Here is an 18,066-nt window from a genome sequence, read left to right on the forward strand (position 1 = left end):
TCAGAAAGTCCAGCAAGTTACTGAGAGTATCCCACCCACACATCAGAGCCTGGCAAGCTCCTCGTGACATATTCGATATGCTAAAACAGTAACAACAAGTCTCACAATGGAGACGTTACTGTGCCCACTCGAGCAAATCGATGAACAACGCGAGGACAGTGCTACAGTGCTACTTTTGTCTACAAATCTTTAAATGCAAAGTACATTTTGCTTTTCATACATAACTCTCTTTTGGATATGGCGTGAGCTAGGGATTCGCCTTTCGTAAATCCCAAATTGTGAGGACCCTATCTTGGATAGTCAATCTGTCCTTTTCTCTGCCATAAGTTAGATTTCCATGGATATATGGATCTATATTGGGGCATTTGCTTCAAGGTTATAGATCAATTTTTCTGCTCCTGTGTCTGTACCACACTATATTACTCACAGTAACTTAATATTGTATATTTTCTATTTAACAGGGAGGACTCTTTCACCTAATTTATTTTCAGGGATGCTTTGATTACTTTCTGGACTTTCTCCTTCCATGTACACTTTAGATTGCTCTTTTAAAGTTACTGGAAAACTATCCAAGATAGGGAATTGAATTGACTTGACTCTGACAACCAATTTGGAGAGAATTGTTGTCTCTTTTATATCATGAAAGATATACAAGTTTTTTTTTCTTTTTGGGTCACACCCAGCAATGCTCAGGAATTACTCCTGGCTCATGCACTCAGGAATTATCCCTGGTGGTGCTCAGGGGACCCTATGGGATGCTGGGAATCGAACCCGGGTTGGCCACATGCAAGGCAAATAAATGCCCTATCTGATGTTCTATTGTTCCAGCCCCAAGATATACAATGGTTATTCTCTCCATTTATTTTTACTTTAGCTAGTATCTTTCCAAGAAGCTATTTTTTAAAAATAAAGGTCTTCCACATCTCACATCATGTTTATTCCTAGGTGAGTTTTTGTTGTTGCTATAATTGGCATATTTGATTTTTTTTAAATTGGGGGGACACACCTGGTAGTGCTCAGGTAGTGCTTATTCATGGCTCTTTTCTCAGGGATCACTCCTGGAATGTTCAGGAGACCATATAGGGTGCCAGAGATCAAATCAAGGTCGGCTATGTATAAGGCGCTATCTGCTATACTATTTCTCTGGCCCAAATTTTTAAAAATCTTTTAAAATTATGCTTTCTAGGGTCGAATAGATTGTATAGGGGTCAAGGTACATGTCTTCCTGCAGTTCAGACCCTGGTACCCCTTGGTCCCCTGAGCATTGCTGGGACCCTGAGCACCTCTGAGTGCCCAGAAAATGCTCTGGCATAGCAGAGCCCAAGCACCACATACTCACACCCTTTACGTTGAACAACCAACTCAGTTTGCCAAGGATCCAGGGGCCCCTGGGTCTCCTGAGAAACTCTTGGGAGCCCCCAACAAAATTATTCTTTCTTGGGAGCCCCCTACAAAATTATACTCTGTTAGAAAATAAACATAATTAAATTATTTACCTGACCCTATTCAAATTTTTAAACACATTCTAATGAGTTCGTCTTCATTTTCTTAGAAAAAGTCAACAATGATGTTATCCTTCATGATGTTAGTCTTGTTCCTTCCCCTTTAAAAAATCGTGTTATGTAGGTAATGGGATATAAAATATGGTAACTTAGATTTTTCATGGATACATCCTTCCAACACCACACCTGCCATATTTCCTTCTTTCTAAAACTCATGAGCTTTCTGTTTTTCTCATAGTGTGCTGGCCAGGACTTCAAGTACAATGTTGAAGAGAAGAGCCATGTGGATATGTTTGTCATGTTCCTGGTTTTACAATGGATGCTTCTCGCACTTACCTTGAAGAATGATGTGTGCTGGAATCATTTGATAAACACGCTTTATTAGGTAGGAAGTTTCATTCGGATGTGGTGGTCAATTTTTAGCAAATGCCCCTTTCCCACACTGTTTGGGTAATCATGTGTTTTTCCTTCCCCTTTACCTGTTAAAGTGGTGAACTATTTCACTAGTTTTCCTAATACTAAATCACTCTTGCATTCCTCAGATCAACCTAACTTGATTGTGATGGAGTATCTTTTTAATGCATTACTGAATTCAATCTCCAGGGCTTTTGCCTCTATGTGAATGAATGAAATTGGTCCCTAATTTAATAATTTGATAGTCTTTCTTTCTTTCTTTCTTTCTTTCTTTCTTTCTTTCTTTCTTTCTTTCTTTCTTTCTTTCCATTGAGGGGTGGTGGTGGTGTGTTTGGGCCACAACTAGTAGAGCTGAAGGGATATCCCTGACTGTGCTCTGAAGTGTCAGGGATTGAACCAAAGTCAGTTGGTCAAAGCAGCCACATGCAAAGCAAATGCCTTCCCTCCTGTGCTTTCTCTCCAGCCCCCGGCCTCTAGTTTTCTTAACCAATTTATTCTTTTACATTCCTCCATCCGATTAGTCACTTGTGGCTAAGTACTAGTCAACTGTCTCCAATTTACAAGGCCCTTCTTACCACCAAATGGCCTTTCCATTCAAGCCTTCCTCCTAACTCTCACACTCAAGTCTGGGCACTCAACACACTGAGAACAAGCAAGCCCAGCCCTAGAAGCTAATCTAGGGCAAGGAAGCCAAGGGTTGGGGGCACCTATGGGGCCAGAGCTAGAACCCAGAATTAGCTGTGTATGAGGCAAGTGCCCTACCAACTGTATTATCTCTCTAGCCCCTTTATTTTATTTATTTTTAATTTATTTTTTAAACTTAGTGGATTAATTTAACTTAATTTTTTAACTTGATTGATTGAGGTTCTGTGATTTACAGTACTAGTAATGGTGGTTTTCTGTACAAGTAATTCTAACATCACACCCCTTACCTGTGTACCAACTCCTTTCCCTGATGATGATTTTAAAAATAGTTTCTTGGGACCAGGAAAAACAGGGGCGAGGAGGACTGTTCAGTGGCTGGAAGCTTGCCGCAAGTGTGTGTGTGTGTGTGTGTGTGTGTGAGTGTTAGTGTGTGGTGTGTGTGTATGTGAGTGTGTGTTGGGGGGGCAAAGGACAGTTAGGATAGAGAAGGTACCAATATGACAATAATAATTAGAAATGATCACTCTGGAAAAGAACTGAGTGTTGAAAGTAAAGGGATATACATGATGATAACCTTTCAGTATCTGTATTGCAAACCATAATGCCCAAAAGGAAAGAGAGAGAGAGAGAGAGAGAGAGAGAGAGAGAGAGACAGAGAGAGAGAGAGAGAGACAGAGACAGAGACACAGAGGGACAGAGAGGAAAAGTGTCTCTCTGCCTGTCAAACAGACTGGTGGGGTGAAGGGGCAGGAGGGAATATGGAGACATTGGTGGTGAGAAGTGCACTGGTAAAGGGATGGGTATTGGAACACAACGTGACTAAAACCCAATTGTGAACAACCTTGTAACTGTGTATCTCACTGTGATTTAATTAAAAGAAAAATTTTTTTAAAGTTTCTTAGGGACGGAGGGTTAGTACAGTGGGGTAAGTCACTTGCCTTACATGGAGTTGACCTGGGTTCAATATTCGGCATCTCATCTGACCCTCTGAGCACTACCAGGAGTGATTTCCTGAGGACAAAGCTAGGAATAAGCCCTGGGCACAGTTGAGTGTGCCTCCTCTTCCCCCAAAAAATGCTCCTTTCTCCCCCAAAAGGAGCACATGTCTGGCAAGCAGAAGGCCTTGAGTTCAAACCTCTCCATACCCACCCCCAGCACTCTGGGTATAACCCTGGCAGCCCCCAGCCCCCTCACACCACACCAAGCAGTGCTGCATTCTTGTTGTGAACCTTGTCAGTCCCTCACAGAGAGGCCAGGTGGCAAAGGATTCCAGGGCTGGGTCCCACCATCCCTGAGCACTGCTGGAGAGCTCTCTCCCCAAACTGTTTCTTCCAAATGACCTGGATTTTTTGGTTCGGGTTTGATTTCTTTCTTCTTCTTCTTCTTCTTTTTTTTTCCCTGCAGGCATTAAGTACAAGTGCTCTGCCTCATGGAACAGACAGTGATGTGCAGATAAGATTGTGTCCTCCGAGGAATTTCTTTTGGCTTTCCAGAATCAGAAGCTGCTCTGCCTTGGTTAACGGCCCTGCCGAGTCTTGCCCATCTGTGCCTCCAACCCCACTCTCCACAGGCAGCCGGAGCTCTAACTCGGCCCGGCCTGACTCTTGGCCATTTCCAGGGTGGGCCGCATCCTTCCTGCTTTATGCTCTCGCCTTGCTCACGCTGTGACCTTCTCCGAGCACGCCCTCCCCCTAACCCTCTTCTATTTATGAACGCTGGTTTTTATATTGTACTCAAACAGCTTCTCTTCCTCTTCTCTATCCCTTCCTCACCCCTCTGAGTCCATCTTTCATCCTCTGCGCTCTTCAGATGTTGTATATATGCCTTTCATTGAAAAAAAAAAAAAGAAAAAAAAAGGAAAACTCTTTGAACCCCTGGAAAATTCAGTGCACATTTCCTATGGCCAGGACCTTTACTCCAGATCTCTAGAACTGTTGTCAAAATCAGGGTGTTTAGCATGAATACACATAGGCTTTTCTGAGTCACAGATCATGTAAGAATTCCATCCATTTTCCCTATTCTTTATTGTAAAAATGATCACACTGTGGTAGAGATAGTTCTTTGGTGTTTCTCTGCCTCCTGCGTATTTACATGTGCCTAATTGGCCTGAGAGTGTTGATTTATGCTGTGTGTGTGTGTGTGTGTGTGTGTTTAGTTTATTAACAAAGTTGTGTATGGGGGGGCGGCAGCTGGAGGGATATTACAGCGAGTAGGGCATTTGCCTTGCACCCAGCCGATCTACGTTTCATTCCCGGCATCCCTTGTGATTGCCCAGAGCACCACCAGGAGTGACCCTGAGTGCAGGGTCAGGAGTTAGCCCTGAGCCCTGAACCCCAAGTTGGGTATGGTCCTAAAAGAGCCAAACCAAACCAAGAAAAACCCTCAAAATTGTAGGGGTTGGGTGTAAAGAGATAGTGTGAAAAGATAGTACGATGGGTAAGGTGCTTGGCTTACACAAAGCTGACCCAGGTTCCATCCCTAGCCCCATCAGAATGATTCCTGAACTCAGAGGTGGGAGTGAGCCCTGAGCACCACCAAGTGAGGCTCAGAAACAGACAGAAACAAACCCCAGGAAAAAAAAATTTGTAGGACTTGTTCTAACTTAGTCCAGTCTTTCATTTGGCCGACCTCTCCTTCCCCAGGCTCACGCTGCCTCATCCAACAGACTTTTGACACCTCTCTCCCTCTCCTCTCTCTCTCTCTCTTCTCTCTTCTCTCCTCTCTTCTCTCTCTTCTCTCTCCCCACCACCTCCTCCTTACTCCCATCCGTCTTCCTTTAGCTTCCTTAGGCTAGTTAGTGGCTGAGTCCTGGTGGCCTGTACTGTTCCTCTTCCCAGGTTTGGATTCCAAGATATAGAGGTGAATGCCGACTGCACCCTCAAAGGTCCTTCCTTCCTGGGGTCCTGGGTATTTGCCTTTCTTTCTGCCCTAGAGGCCAGCCTCTGCCTTCCCACAGGACTGTCACTCGGAGCAGAAGGTGGTACTGAAATGAAGAGCTGGGTGGGAAGGGAAGGATGTCAGGCCACTTGATCACTAATCAATGACCAGATGAGACGCACCAGATCAGGGCCCTTCAATAGCTTCCCTGGAGCTTGTTTAAAGTCAACAGGCTCTGAAAACAGGATTGCCTGTTTTCTGTGGGAGAAATCACTGAGATGGAGGAGAGAGATTGAAAAGGAACGGTAACACACCTCCTGGGGGCTGTAACTGGTTCAAAATGCTTGACTTTTTAGTTGTTGTCATTTCTCCCCCAAATGTCAGGAGCTCTGCAGGGAGAAAAGTCTGCGGACTTGGAGGACAGATTTCCTGCCCTCAGTTAGTTTCTCACTCGGGGGTGTGTGGAGTTTCCAGCTGTTCCTCTCCCTCCCCCTCCTCTCTGGTGCCTGCTCCCCTCAACGCCCATCACCATTGCCCGCCAGCAGTTGAGTGGCCTTTATATGAAGCCCTGGAGGTCTTCGTCAATGCACCAGACACCAAGTTGAATCCTCTTGGGCTGCTTTTCCACCTCTGTTGTTTTTTTATCGTTTGTTCCTCAGAGGTCAGTGTCCTGCTGGGGCGGGGCTTCCATTCACCTGCCCCCTTCCAGGTTACCTTTAGGCTCTTCCTCAGCACATGTGTGAGCCTGAGCCCACCCGGGCCTCCTCAGCAGAGTCTTTTAGAACATGATCCCTTTCTTCTCAGGCTGGGCCTGGTGCTTTGGTCTGCATGGAAACCCAGACCTGCAGCCTCCTCTGGGCAATGGGGATTGTGGCTCTCCCAGGGATCCCCAGGGGCGATGTCCAGCTACACACAGGCAGAAGAGAATTCTTTTTTGTTTGTTCATTTTTGTTTGGGGGCCACACTCGGTGATGCTCTGGGGTTACTCCTGGCTCTGCACGCAGGAATTACTCCTTGTGGAGCTCTGAGGACCAGATAGAGTGCCAGAGATTGAACCCAGGTCGGACCCGGATCGGCTGCATGCAAGGCAAGCGCCTGATCCACTGTACTGTCACTCTGGCCCCACAGTAGAATATTTTGATATATAAGAGGAGACCTATACTCTGTCCAAAGCACCCTGCCCTTGATCTGCCATGAGGGAGCACCATCATGTGCCCACACCTGTCCTGCCTGCGTTGGAAGATAGGAGCTTGGCTCACTGGATCCCCTCTGGACTGTGGGGGAGAGGACTGGGGGACAATACCGCCCCACAACCATCTGTTTGCGACCTGCCTCTTGGGGACAAGTAGAACGTCTGTTGTTCACCTCACCCAGTCCCCAGCAAACCCAGCCAGGTTTATGCTATGATGATGTGTGATATTTGAGAATCTAGGTTTTTTTTCTTCAGAGGGACCCTCACCTCTTCCTGAGGTGAAGGGAGCGAGGAAAGATTCAGCATCTCTCTTTCCCCCATGGCTGTAGGGCTGATCTCGGAGGGGCCATGGGTCAGCCTCCTCAGGGTCTCTCCCTCCCACCCCGGGGATCTAGCTGCTTCTCCCTGGGGTGTGATTTTCCCCCGTGGTTCTGGCTGGTCCCTAAATTCCTGCCTTCCCTGTCTCTCCGCCTGGCAGCCATTGTCTCCCTCTAAATGCACACGGAGCAGCCCATCCTTCTCTTTGAGGCTTTTCACCTTGCTGGTGTTTGCAGATAGACTGATCGTCCTTGATTTATGAGTTAGCTGAGCTGTGCGTAATTATTTCTTCATCTTTACTCATGGATTCTTCCCTCCTTTAATCACTCTTGTTTTCCCCTAAACTGTCACTTTCTCCACATGTGTCTGGGTAGGAGGAGGCAGCGGCTGCTGGGTCCGGCTCCCCTTCAGGGGGACCACAGAAGAGGGCAGTTCCTGGACACAGGGCCCGCCCAGCTCTTGGCAGTGTCAATCAGCCGGGCCTGTTATTCTGCACTTCACACTTTCATAATTTCAGCCCTGGTGTTTACTGAGAGTGCATCCCGGGAAATGCAATTCCTTTTCCTCTGCCTGCTTCTCTCTCTCTCTCTCTCTCTCTCTCTCTCTCTCTCTCTCTCTCTCTCTCTCTCTCTCTCTCTCCAACACACACACAGTGCACACATGGGTTATTCTCAATCTTTCTGTGTGTTTATTCACAGCAGTTCTGAACAAGACTTGAGAGCCATTTCTGTTCCGAGTCTCCCTATGGATGCGCAGGGATTTGCAGTGAGGGAAGGAGAACTTGGGATCCTGCACCCACCTCCCTCCCCTTCACTCCTGCCAGTGACCTTGGGCAAGTATCTGACCTTTGAAAGAGTCACCCCTGCTGGGTGGTTGAAGGGTTGGCAGCCAGGTCCCTGTGCAGGGACTGGGAGTGTGTAGACTAGCTATGTTTCAAAATATGTTTTATGGGGGATGTATTCCTGAGTAATAAAGCTCAGGAGGTCCAGGGGCCCTTCCTGGCGATTCTTGGCCAACTGGGTCGGCAGTTCACTGTGAGGGTCCATGGATGTGGTTATGCTCAAGCCCTGCAGTGAAGTCATACTGACACCCTTCCGGGATGGTTGGGGCAGTGCTTGGGGATCCCCAGCAGTGCTTGAAGATCCCCACCAGTGCTTGGGGAACCATATGGGGTGCTGGGGACTGAGTCGGGATCGGTCACATGCAAGGCAAACTCCTTCACCCCTGTGCCATCTCTCTGTGAGTTACCAGCTTTCAATTTTGCCAGCATCAAGAATAAGCCATCGAACCGCCACCTCATTTCATTAGGTTTCATCAGAAATCCTTGACAGCAAAGCATGCAAAGGACATCCCTGGAGAGTTCCGTCAAATACTCTGAGCTTTACCTACCCAGCCCCATATGGACCTTTCTTATTGGTCTGGTCTCTGGTCTCAGCAGTTGGTGTTTGCGATTAGAGGAGAGGGGGTGAGGGTTTGGGGTCAGGGAAGGGTGGAACGGGAAGCCTGATTAAATTTGGTCAGGTTAAATTTTAGGAACCACTGAAGTGTAGTTGTGAGTCTGGGCTTTTGGGAGTGAATAGAAGGAAGACTGACCGTGAGAAGCTGATGTGTCCAATACATGGGCAGTGATGAGGGCAGAGGTGTGGATGCCTCAGTCAAGTTTCTGGCCAAATGGAGGCTGCATTTGTGGTCTAGTTTTCAAAAGGCCAATCGTGGGCAGGAGAGAGTTCAGGAAGTAAGGCGCTTGCCTCGCCTGTCCCGTTTAATCTATGGCACCACAGATATTTGAGCACTGCAAGAGGGGCTGAGCACAGAGTCAGGAGTAGCCTCGAGCATCACCAGGTATGACCCAAAAGATCCCCATCCCCCCAAAATGACTAGAATGACAAACTGCCCAGTCTGTCATCTGCCCGTAGCTGGTGCGTGAGGAGGATTTTGCTTTGACCCTGTCATGGCTGGATTTTTAATCCTGTCCACCAGCCCCCCTCTTCCCCCTGCCCCTACCTCCCACATGCATACATGTGTTAGAGGATAATTGTTTGTGTTTGTTTTGGAGGTGCTGGACAGCCCAGGGCCTCATATGTTCTCCTCCTTTGTTTTCTGGAAGAGTGTGCTAACTCCATCCTGTTGATTTTGCTTCAGGAGTGTGGGGGCCTCCTTGTTTCTTACTCACACAATCACACACAGCTCACTGGGGTGTTTGAAAATCCGGTAAAGTTTAAGTTATAGGCCCCTACTCTATACCTGGGGAAGGAGCATCGGCCAGCTTGGAAATCTCAGGAACAGCCCTCAAATGCTGTGATTGATCTGGAGTCTGCATGCCGGCAGGGAGCTGGCTGCACCATTTCTGCTCCATATGAGAGCAGGGCACCCCCATGCCAGGGTCCCCACTGCGGCTTTGGAGAATCCTGGGCCTGGCCAGTTCCCACTCTGCAGAGGGATCACCTGATTCCATCTTCCCACAACCCTTGGAGCATGACATTATCGGAAGACCCATTCCACAGATAAGAAAAATGAGGCTTAGGCCAGAGCAGTAATACCGCAGGTAGGGCACTTTCCTGGAAGCAACTGACCAGGGTTTGATTCCTGGCACCTCATATGGCAACCTGAGTCCTTCCAGGAATAATCCCTGAGCCAGAGCCAGGAGTAAACCCTGATGGGTATGGCCTCAGAACAAGCATATCCAAAAACAACAACCACAAGCCAAGTCTCCGGGTGCTTTAAGGCAAAGTTGTCCCAAGTCACTCCAGCAAATTGATCTGTCTCCTCTTTGAGGAATCATTGCGGTGGGCACTTACCCCTTAGCAAGGAGGTTTCAGGATTCTAACTGCGCAGAAATGGGATGGGCATAAACTTAATTTTGCCCACTTGTTCAGGCAATGAAGAAGCACAACCAGAATCCCTTCCCGCCACTTTTGCCAATTTTTTTGAGGAAATGTGCAAAGTCCCAAGATGTTACAGCCCTTTCCTTGCACCCCAACAAGCAGACAGGTCACAGGCTTCCAGCCCGCTCTGCGGGGGACTGGAGGTCTCTTTATATCTGCAGTACTGGGAGAGCTCAGTGCAACCCTCACCCTAAGCAGAGTCAGCCAAGGGATGAGAAAAAGGAAGAGGCACTTATTAGAACTGGATCTAGAATGTGGGGTAGGGGTGGGGTGGGGAGATGGAGGCAGGGTTCTGAACCTGAAGAAGGGACTCTACCTTTGTTTGTGTGTTTGTTTTTGGGTCACACCTGATGATGCACAGGGGCTGCTCCTGGCTCATGCACTCAGGAATTCCTCCTGGCGGTGCTCGGGGGACCATATGGGATGCTGGGAATAGAACCCAGGTCGGCAAATGCCCTACCCACTGCGCTGTCGCTCCAGCCCCGAATGGACTCTACCTTTACCTGCTTGGGGGAACTCATTCCTCCCTGGGGTGGTTTGTGTGAAATCTGGAACTTGGTCCTATTGCCTGCCTTCAATCAATTTTATTGAGGTAGAATTGACACACAATAAAATGCACCCGTTTTAAATGCATTGATCAAAGAGGCTGACAAGTGTATATGGTCTTGTGGCCACTAATGCACTCAAGATAAACATGTCTACACCCCCCGCCCCCTCATGCCACGCCATCCCCAAGTTCCCTCACCCTACCCTGGGCTCTGGTTTGTTTCAGTCCCTTGAGTGAATTTTACCTGCTCTTGAGTTTTATAGAAGGAGAATTGTGGCGTGTATCCTGAGTCACCCTCCTTTTGTTCAGCCAGTTTTTGAGATGCTTCTATGTCGCTCACATGGAGAGTTCATTTCTTTTCATCACCGAGTAGCATTCCATTGTCTGTGTAGACCACAATGGGTTTGTACATTCACTTGCTGCTGGGCATCTGGATTGCTCTAGTGTGGGGCTATTGTTAATAAACCTGCTCTGAATGATTGGTCCTCGTGCTTTCGTAGCCCTGTTGGTAAATTATCTAGTCCTGAAATTGCCTGTTATGTGGAAAGTGTTTATTTACACTATCTTCCACAGTGTGTGGACAGAGGGCAGTTTTGGTCTAAGTCAGAGTTTCCCAAATGTGTTAGTTATTTTCAGAAAAAAAGCACCCAGTGCCCCCCTGGAGATCTACTATCTTTGTGGGGGTGGGGTAGACGCAAGCATGTCTGGGGCTTCTGGGGGTCACTCCTCATCATACTTGCTAACTCAGTCAGGCAGTTCAATACTAAAATGCAAGGGTGTGGAGATGTTTGGGCCCTGTGCTGCAGGGGGCCACCAAGACCATCCCAGTAGTGCTCAGGGGCATCCTGGCAGTGCTCAGGGCACTATGCAAAGTTTAGCTTCAGCTTCCTGCGTGCAAAACAGGCATCCCTGACCACTGAGCTATCCTCCAGTCTGAAATAAGCACTGTCACTGTCCTCCCGTTGTTCATCGATTTGCTCGAGCGGGCCCAGTAACGTCTCCATTGGAGACTTTATTGTTACTGTGTTTGGCATATCGAATACATCACGAGTAGCTGCTGTGCAGGCGAGATACTCTCGGTAGCTTGCCGGGCTCTCCAAGAGGGGCGGAGGAATCGAACTCGGGTCGGCCATATTGGCTGTGTGCAAGGCAAACGCCCTACCACTGTGCAATCACTCCAGCCTCTGAAATAAGCAAACAAACAAAAAGTAGCTTCCAATTAAACCCAAGACGACTGCCCCCCATCTTTAAGTGGGAAGACAGCAGTATTGTCCACTTTATAAAGATTGGTCTAAGTCTTTTCACAGGTTTTATCTAAGTTCCCATGAATTTCTGTATTTTTTTTTCAGTCCATCACTTATTCTGTTTGGATAAACACCTACTCACTTCCCTTTGTGTTGCTCTGATGACCAGGGGTGGCACACTGGTGGTCCTGCTCACACATACTTTGTTGGGATATGCAGGAGATCCCACCCTTTTATTGTTGCGTTGGGGCTCATGGATGGCAGAGACGGCTAGATGGCATTTGGCCTGGAGGAGAGAGCTGAGGATTGATGGAACTAAGGCACTCTACCTCTGAACCCCTGCTCCTGCCTTCTAGAATCCAAATGGAAAATGAAATCATCAGGGCATTTATACCTTTATATAAATATATATATACATATATATATTCTAAGGCATCGTCATGGCTGTCTTTTTTAGAAATAGTAAAACAAAATTGAAAATGACCAAATATCAAACTTAGTAGACCAGCACAGGAAATATACCAGATAAACCAGCTTTGGGCTAGAGAGATCATATAAGGGTTAAGGTGCTGCCTAGCATCCTGCCAACCCAGGTTTGATCCCTTGCACCATGTGCAGTCTCCTTGAGCATCTCTAAGAGTGATCCCTGAGCAGAGAGTCATAAATAAGCCCCCACCAGTGCTGGGTCTGACCACCAAACAAACAAACCAAGCAAAAGATAAGATATCACCTTTTTGTAGTATCAGAAATTCAGAAAGTGCTCAAAGACTAAGCCCACGGTGACATGAATATGTTACAGAGATGAGTGACAAATAAAAGTACTTCCTCGGAGTCAAAGTAGAAGAAGAACCTATGGGACTAAATTAAGTGGTGTTAGATTATAATCTAAAGTATAAAATAAAAATCCATGAGTCCATATGGATATGTGGTGGAATAAATAAATCAGTGAAAGAGAGATGGCATATCTCCCATGCAGAAATAATTCGGGGCGGGGGGCTGGGAAGGGGGTGCAGGGCTACACCCGGCAGTACTCAGGTTTCTGATTTACTTACTCCTGGTTCTGATTTCTGATTCCTAATCTGCTAGGAATGAACGCTAAGGTACTGGGGTATTGGGGATTGAACCAGGCAGATACTGGGGATGCAATGGGAATGGTGCAGGGCAGACACCCTACCTGCTGTACTGGATAAATTTAAAGTAATTTATGTAAGACTGGGGAGATACCTCAGAGGCTAAGAGTGCACGCTCTGTCTACAGGAGCTCCAGGGTTGATCCTTGCCATTGCAGACTCCTTCGAGCACTGACAGGAATGATCTCCTTCCCCGCCCCCCACCAAGAATGATCTGGGAGTATCCCATGCCTGAGAACCACTAGGTATGAACCCCAAAAACAAGACATTGAATTAAAATTGATGTAGATACTCTGTTCTTAAGGAGTGGAAGTGAGTCTCCCCCCTCCAGGAGTGTAGACCTCAGAGAAAGACTCAACTCCAGAGTCCAGTGTGTTAAAAGTCAGGGAACGGGACTGATTGAATTGAGGACAGGTAATACTCCAGCCAATGGACAAGATCATGGTCAATAATGATAAGCCATGTTGAGAGTATGTAGCCTGGATCTGGTGTGATGAAACAGGTAGCTTATTTTTGTTGTTTATTTCATTCCTCACTCATATCATCCTAGTCTAATCATGAGAAAAACATCCACTTCCAATAAGGCATTCTTCAAAAGTATCAGAGCAGTGGTCCTCAAAACTGTGAAGGTCAGATATGGAGGAAGTGCTAAAAGCACCTTTGACAATTCCTAAACAAGACAGCCAAGCCGCACATGGTCAAGAGTTCAAATCCCTGCTCTCCCCCATGTGCTGAGCACAATTCTGGCAGCTTTGCTGTCTGCGATCCCTGGCATCAGCACAGTCAGGTGTTGTGTGAGCACTACAGAAGGGGTTCAATCCCTGGTGATCCTGTTATACCCCCCACCCCACTCAGTGAATCTCACAACAATGGCTGTGTGCCTTAATTAAGGGAGCAGGGGAGCAGCCCCTGGTGAGTGAGTACATGTGCAAGTCCTGAAACTAAAGGTGTACAAATATCCCTGAGCACCACAGTCGAGGGGTCCAGCATGCAGCCTGATGTGCCACCCCAAGCAAGGAACACAATTAAATCGGCAAAAATACCATAGTCAAGTACCCCTGGTCTCTGCACCAATGACAATGAAGGGAAGGAGAGAGAGTGTAGAAAGAAATGGCTATCAAGGTCATTAAAATCAAGGAAAGCTTGAGAAACTGTCATAGTGGAGTCATAAATATAGTGGCCACTAAAAGCAATGTGGAATCCTGCAGGGGAGGTCCTAGAAAAGAAAGGGGCATGAGGGAAAGAGAGATAAGGCACTTGCCTTGCATGTAGCCAACTCCGGTTCAGTCTTTGACACCAGAGATGATCCCCTGAATACTGCCCAGGGTCAATCCCGAGCATAGAGTCAGAAATAGCTCCTGAGTACAGCCAGATGTGGTCAAACCCCAGAAAAAATAACAAAAAAATATAGAAAATGACATTAGATGAAAACCAAGGGAATTTGAGTGAATATGGATTCTAAGTTCATAATAATGTATCAATATATGCATCCATCAATAGTAGCAAAAGTACCAAACTTATGTTAGCAGGGAAACTTTGGACAAGGTATATGGAAACTCTGCACCATTGTCACAATTTTTCTGAAAGTGGCAAACCATTCAAAAATAAAAAGTTGGTCCAAGTTGGGGACCAGAAAGGTAGGACAGGAGGTAAGGTGCTTGCTTTGCAGATGACCAATCCTGGTCCAATCATTGACATCTCATATGGTCCTCCAAGAACCACCAGGAGTCATTTCTGAGCATAGAGCCAGGAATAGATCCTGAGCACTCCTAGACATGGTCTCCCTCCAAAAAAAGTTTAGAGACTGGGTTGGGGCTCGGTGGTAGAGTACATGCATTGAATTTTTTTATATAACTGTGATTTACAAAGTTATCAATGGTTGAGTTGCATATAACAATCACACAACCAGAGTCAACCTCCCTCTACCAGTGTTCCTTCCTCAACCCCCACCCCGTTCTGATTCCTGCCTGTCAACTTGACAGGCTCATTACAAAGTTTCAGTGTTTGTACCTAGATATCAAATTTTTAGTGATTTTGAGTCAGTGTTTTGGATATATGGCTACACTACTCTCCCATATCACCAGTATAACTGACGCCCTGATGCACAGAATGTTTGAGGGACCGGAGCGATAGTAGATCAGGTAGGGCACTTACCTTGCATGCAGCCAACCTGGGTTCAGTCCCCTACTTCCACGTGGTATCTCATGCACTGACAGGAGTAATGACTGAGTGAAGAGCCAGAAGTAACCCCGAGCATCACGAGGTGTGGCTCAAAAAAGGAGGAAAGAAAAACCCCAAAACATTTTATGTTTGAGGTCCTGGATATTTAATCCCTGACATCATATGGTTCCCAAGCACCATCTAATGTGATCCCTGAAAATTAAAATAAATAAGGCTGAAGATATAGTTCAAATGTGTATTTGCATGTGGAAGAGTCCAAGTTAGATCCCAGGCACAAATGGCCCCTTGAGACACAACAGTGTCACCCCAGAAGCCTTAATAGATGGAGGGATGGGTACTGGATCATTGTATAACTGAAACTCAAGCACAAAAATTTGTAAGTCTACAACTGTACCTCATGGTGTTTCACTAATAAAATTTTTTTAAAAAAAGAAGCCTTAATAGAACTGTACAACTTGCACCATCAGACTGAGTATTCCCAAGAGTGCTCCCTGGGCTCCCTAGCACTGCATGGGAGGCTCAGATAAATTAATAAATAAATTAAATGTCTGTTAACACTGTACCTTCCAATTAGCAGGCTGCTTAAATCATAGTAGCTTCAGAAAATGGAGTGCACATCAGCCTTTGAAGCAGGTGCCATAGATAGACACGTGTGGAAATAGAAGAATATTTTCAAAACACTTTCAGAGTGAAAAAATCTGTAGCAGACTGGAAAGCATGCCGCATTCTCATTGAATTTTATTTTTTCATTTATTTTTTTCACAAGCCCCTTTAGAGCACACCTTTGGATGGGGGCACACAGACAGCAAAGTCATCAGGTACAAGCGGTTCTCTCGATGTGGCAGCATTCCCAACAAGTTCACGTGTTCTTTTTGCTTGCCTTGTTTTCTGATCTGATTTGTCCATGATGGCTTAGTATTGTAACACACGGGTTGTAATAGGCAGTGTGCAATGCAATTTTCATTTATTGGTCTGTTTGTTTTAGGGCCATACCTGGCAGCACTTTGGGCTTACTCCTGGCTCTGCACTCAGGGATCACTCCTGGCACAGCTCACGGGGGGGGAGCATATGGAGTGCTGGGAATCGAACCTGCATCAATCTTGTGCAAGGTGAGCACTTTCCCTGCTGAATCTCTGGCCCAATAGGCAGAATTCTAAACTGACCTCTATGACCCTTGTATCATTTCTTTCCTGTGCATGTATATGCCATATAGGGAAATAAATTTTTTTTTATTTTTATTTTTAATTTTTATTTTTTTTTACGGTTTGTTTTGGGGCCAGACTTGGAGGTGCTCAGAGATCACATCCGGAGGGACTTGGGTACCATATGTGGTGCTTGGGATCAGACCCAAGTCAGCTGCATGCAAGACAAATACTTAACCCCTGCACTATCTCTCCAGTCCCTCAAAGAGAGTTTAGATCTTGCCTGAGATTGGAAATGTTCCTGTCAGTCTTGAAGAAGGAAGCTGCAGAAGACTGAGACCGCCCCCTCCACTTCACCACCCACCCTGTCCACATCCTACATGGCTAGTGAGACCTGGGATGGAGGACCCAGACCTCAGCCCGCAGAAACAACAAGACCATGAATAGGCAGAGCCCCAGCCACTAAGATTGTGGTCTTTACCGTGAAGCAATAGAAAACTACAAGAGATGTTAGGAAAGAATTAGGGAGGAAGCAAAGGCTACTGCAGACAAAATGAGGTGGTTCTGCCTCGAAGCCAGTACAAGCTGCCATTCTCCTTCCGCGCTGGGGCCTGTTCGCTGGGTTTCGCCACCCACAGGATTCACGGCTCCTAACTCCAAAGTCTTTCAAACAGTGTTGGGAAAGTTGTTTGTATTTTATGCCCAGGGATTCATCATACCAAATGCAAGGCTAAGAGGACCCGGACTCTTCAACTCCTTGTAGCTGTCATCCAGTAACTCAGGCGGACAGCAGACAACTCAGCTGGAAAGGAGGACGGCAGAGGAAGCTATTACAAAGTCTGTTTCCCTCTAAAATGGAATACTCGCTCTCTCTTTTTAATAACATGTAGTTATTATCTTAAAAAGCTAAAAATACAGGGGGAAAAAATGAAGGGGCACCTTCTAGAAAAATCAGTTTTAAGAGATTATATATTGAGGGGAGAATGTACTGGGACCAAAACAAACAAACAACCCAAAACCCAATAAAACAGATTATACTGGGACAAAGAAATCCAGAATGTACTGGAACAAAGAAACCCAGAAGTGAGGCCGGAGTGATAATACAGTGGGTAGGGCATTTGCCTTGCACGTGGCTGATCCGGGTTCAATTCCCAGCATCCCATATTGTCCCCTTGCTCCGCCAGGAGTAATTCCTGAGTGCAGAGCCTGGAGTAACCCCTGAGCATCGCTGGGTGTGACCCAAAAAAGACAAAGAAAGAAAGAAAGAAAGAAAGAAAGAAAGAAAGAAAGAAAGAAAGAAAGGAAGGAAGGAAGGAAGGAAGGAAGGAGATAAAGAAAGGAGAAGGAAGAGAAAGAAAAGAAAAGAAAAGAAAAGAAAAGAAAAGAAAAGAAAAGAAAAGAAAAGAAAAGAAAAGAAAAAGAAAAGAAACAGAAGACACAGGACAAGGAACCCAGAAAATACAGGGACGGTGTTTCAGGGGTCCCCAGGAAACCCACCACCCAGTCATTATCATTAAGCCACAGCATGCCCTTCTATGACCCAAATACATCCTTGTGTCTTACGGACCTAAAGGGGAAGAAATGAGAGGCTGAGAGGCATAAAGTGAGAGGATGGTGGCCTCTACCCTGCTCTCCTGGGCCCGCATCTCAGCTTTTCCCTGACTTTAGCCAGTCTAGCTGTGGGATCTCAGCCGGACTGCAGCTGTTCACAGGGGAAAATCAGCAGATCGGAGAGAGACCTCCTGGTGATAGAAGGAGCCAGAAAGAAAACTAGGTAGCTCTGAGGTGTGATTCAAAAGTTCAAGATGAAACTCTGGGACCCCAAATAAGACTTTCAATGACTAGCCTTCACGATGCTTGACTTGACTGCAAAGATGCATCTGGGGTTTGGCACTGGAGAGATAGTACAGTGGGTAGGGCTCTTGCTCACTTGATCCCCAAAACCCCATAGAGTCCCCTGACCATTGATAGCTGTGCCCCCCCAAACAAA

This window comes from Sorex fumeus, unplaced genomic scaffold (genome assembly GCF_029834395.1).
Source record: "Sorex fumeus unplaced genomic scaffold, SorFum_2.1 ptg000007l, whole genome shotgun sequence".
In the NCBI taxonomy this organism is placed as follows: domain Eukaryota; kingdom Metazoa; phylum Chordata; class Mammalia; order Eulipotyphla; family Soricidae; genus Sorex; species Sorex fumeus.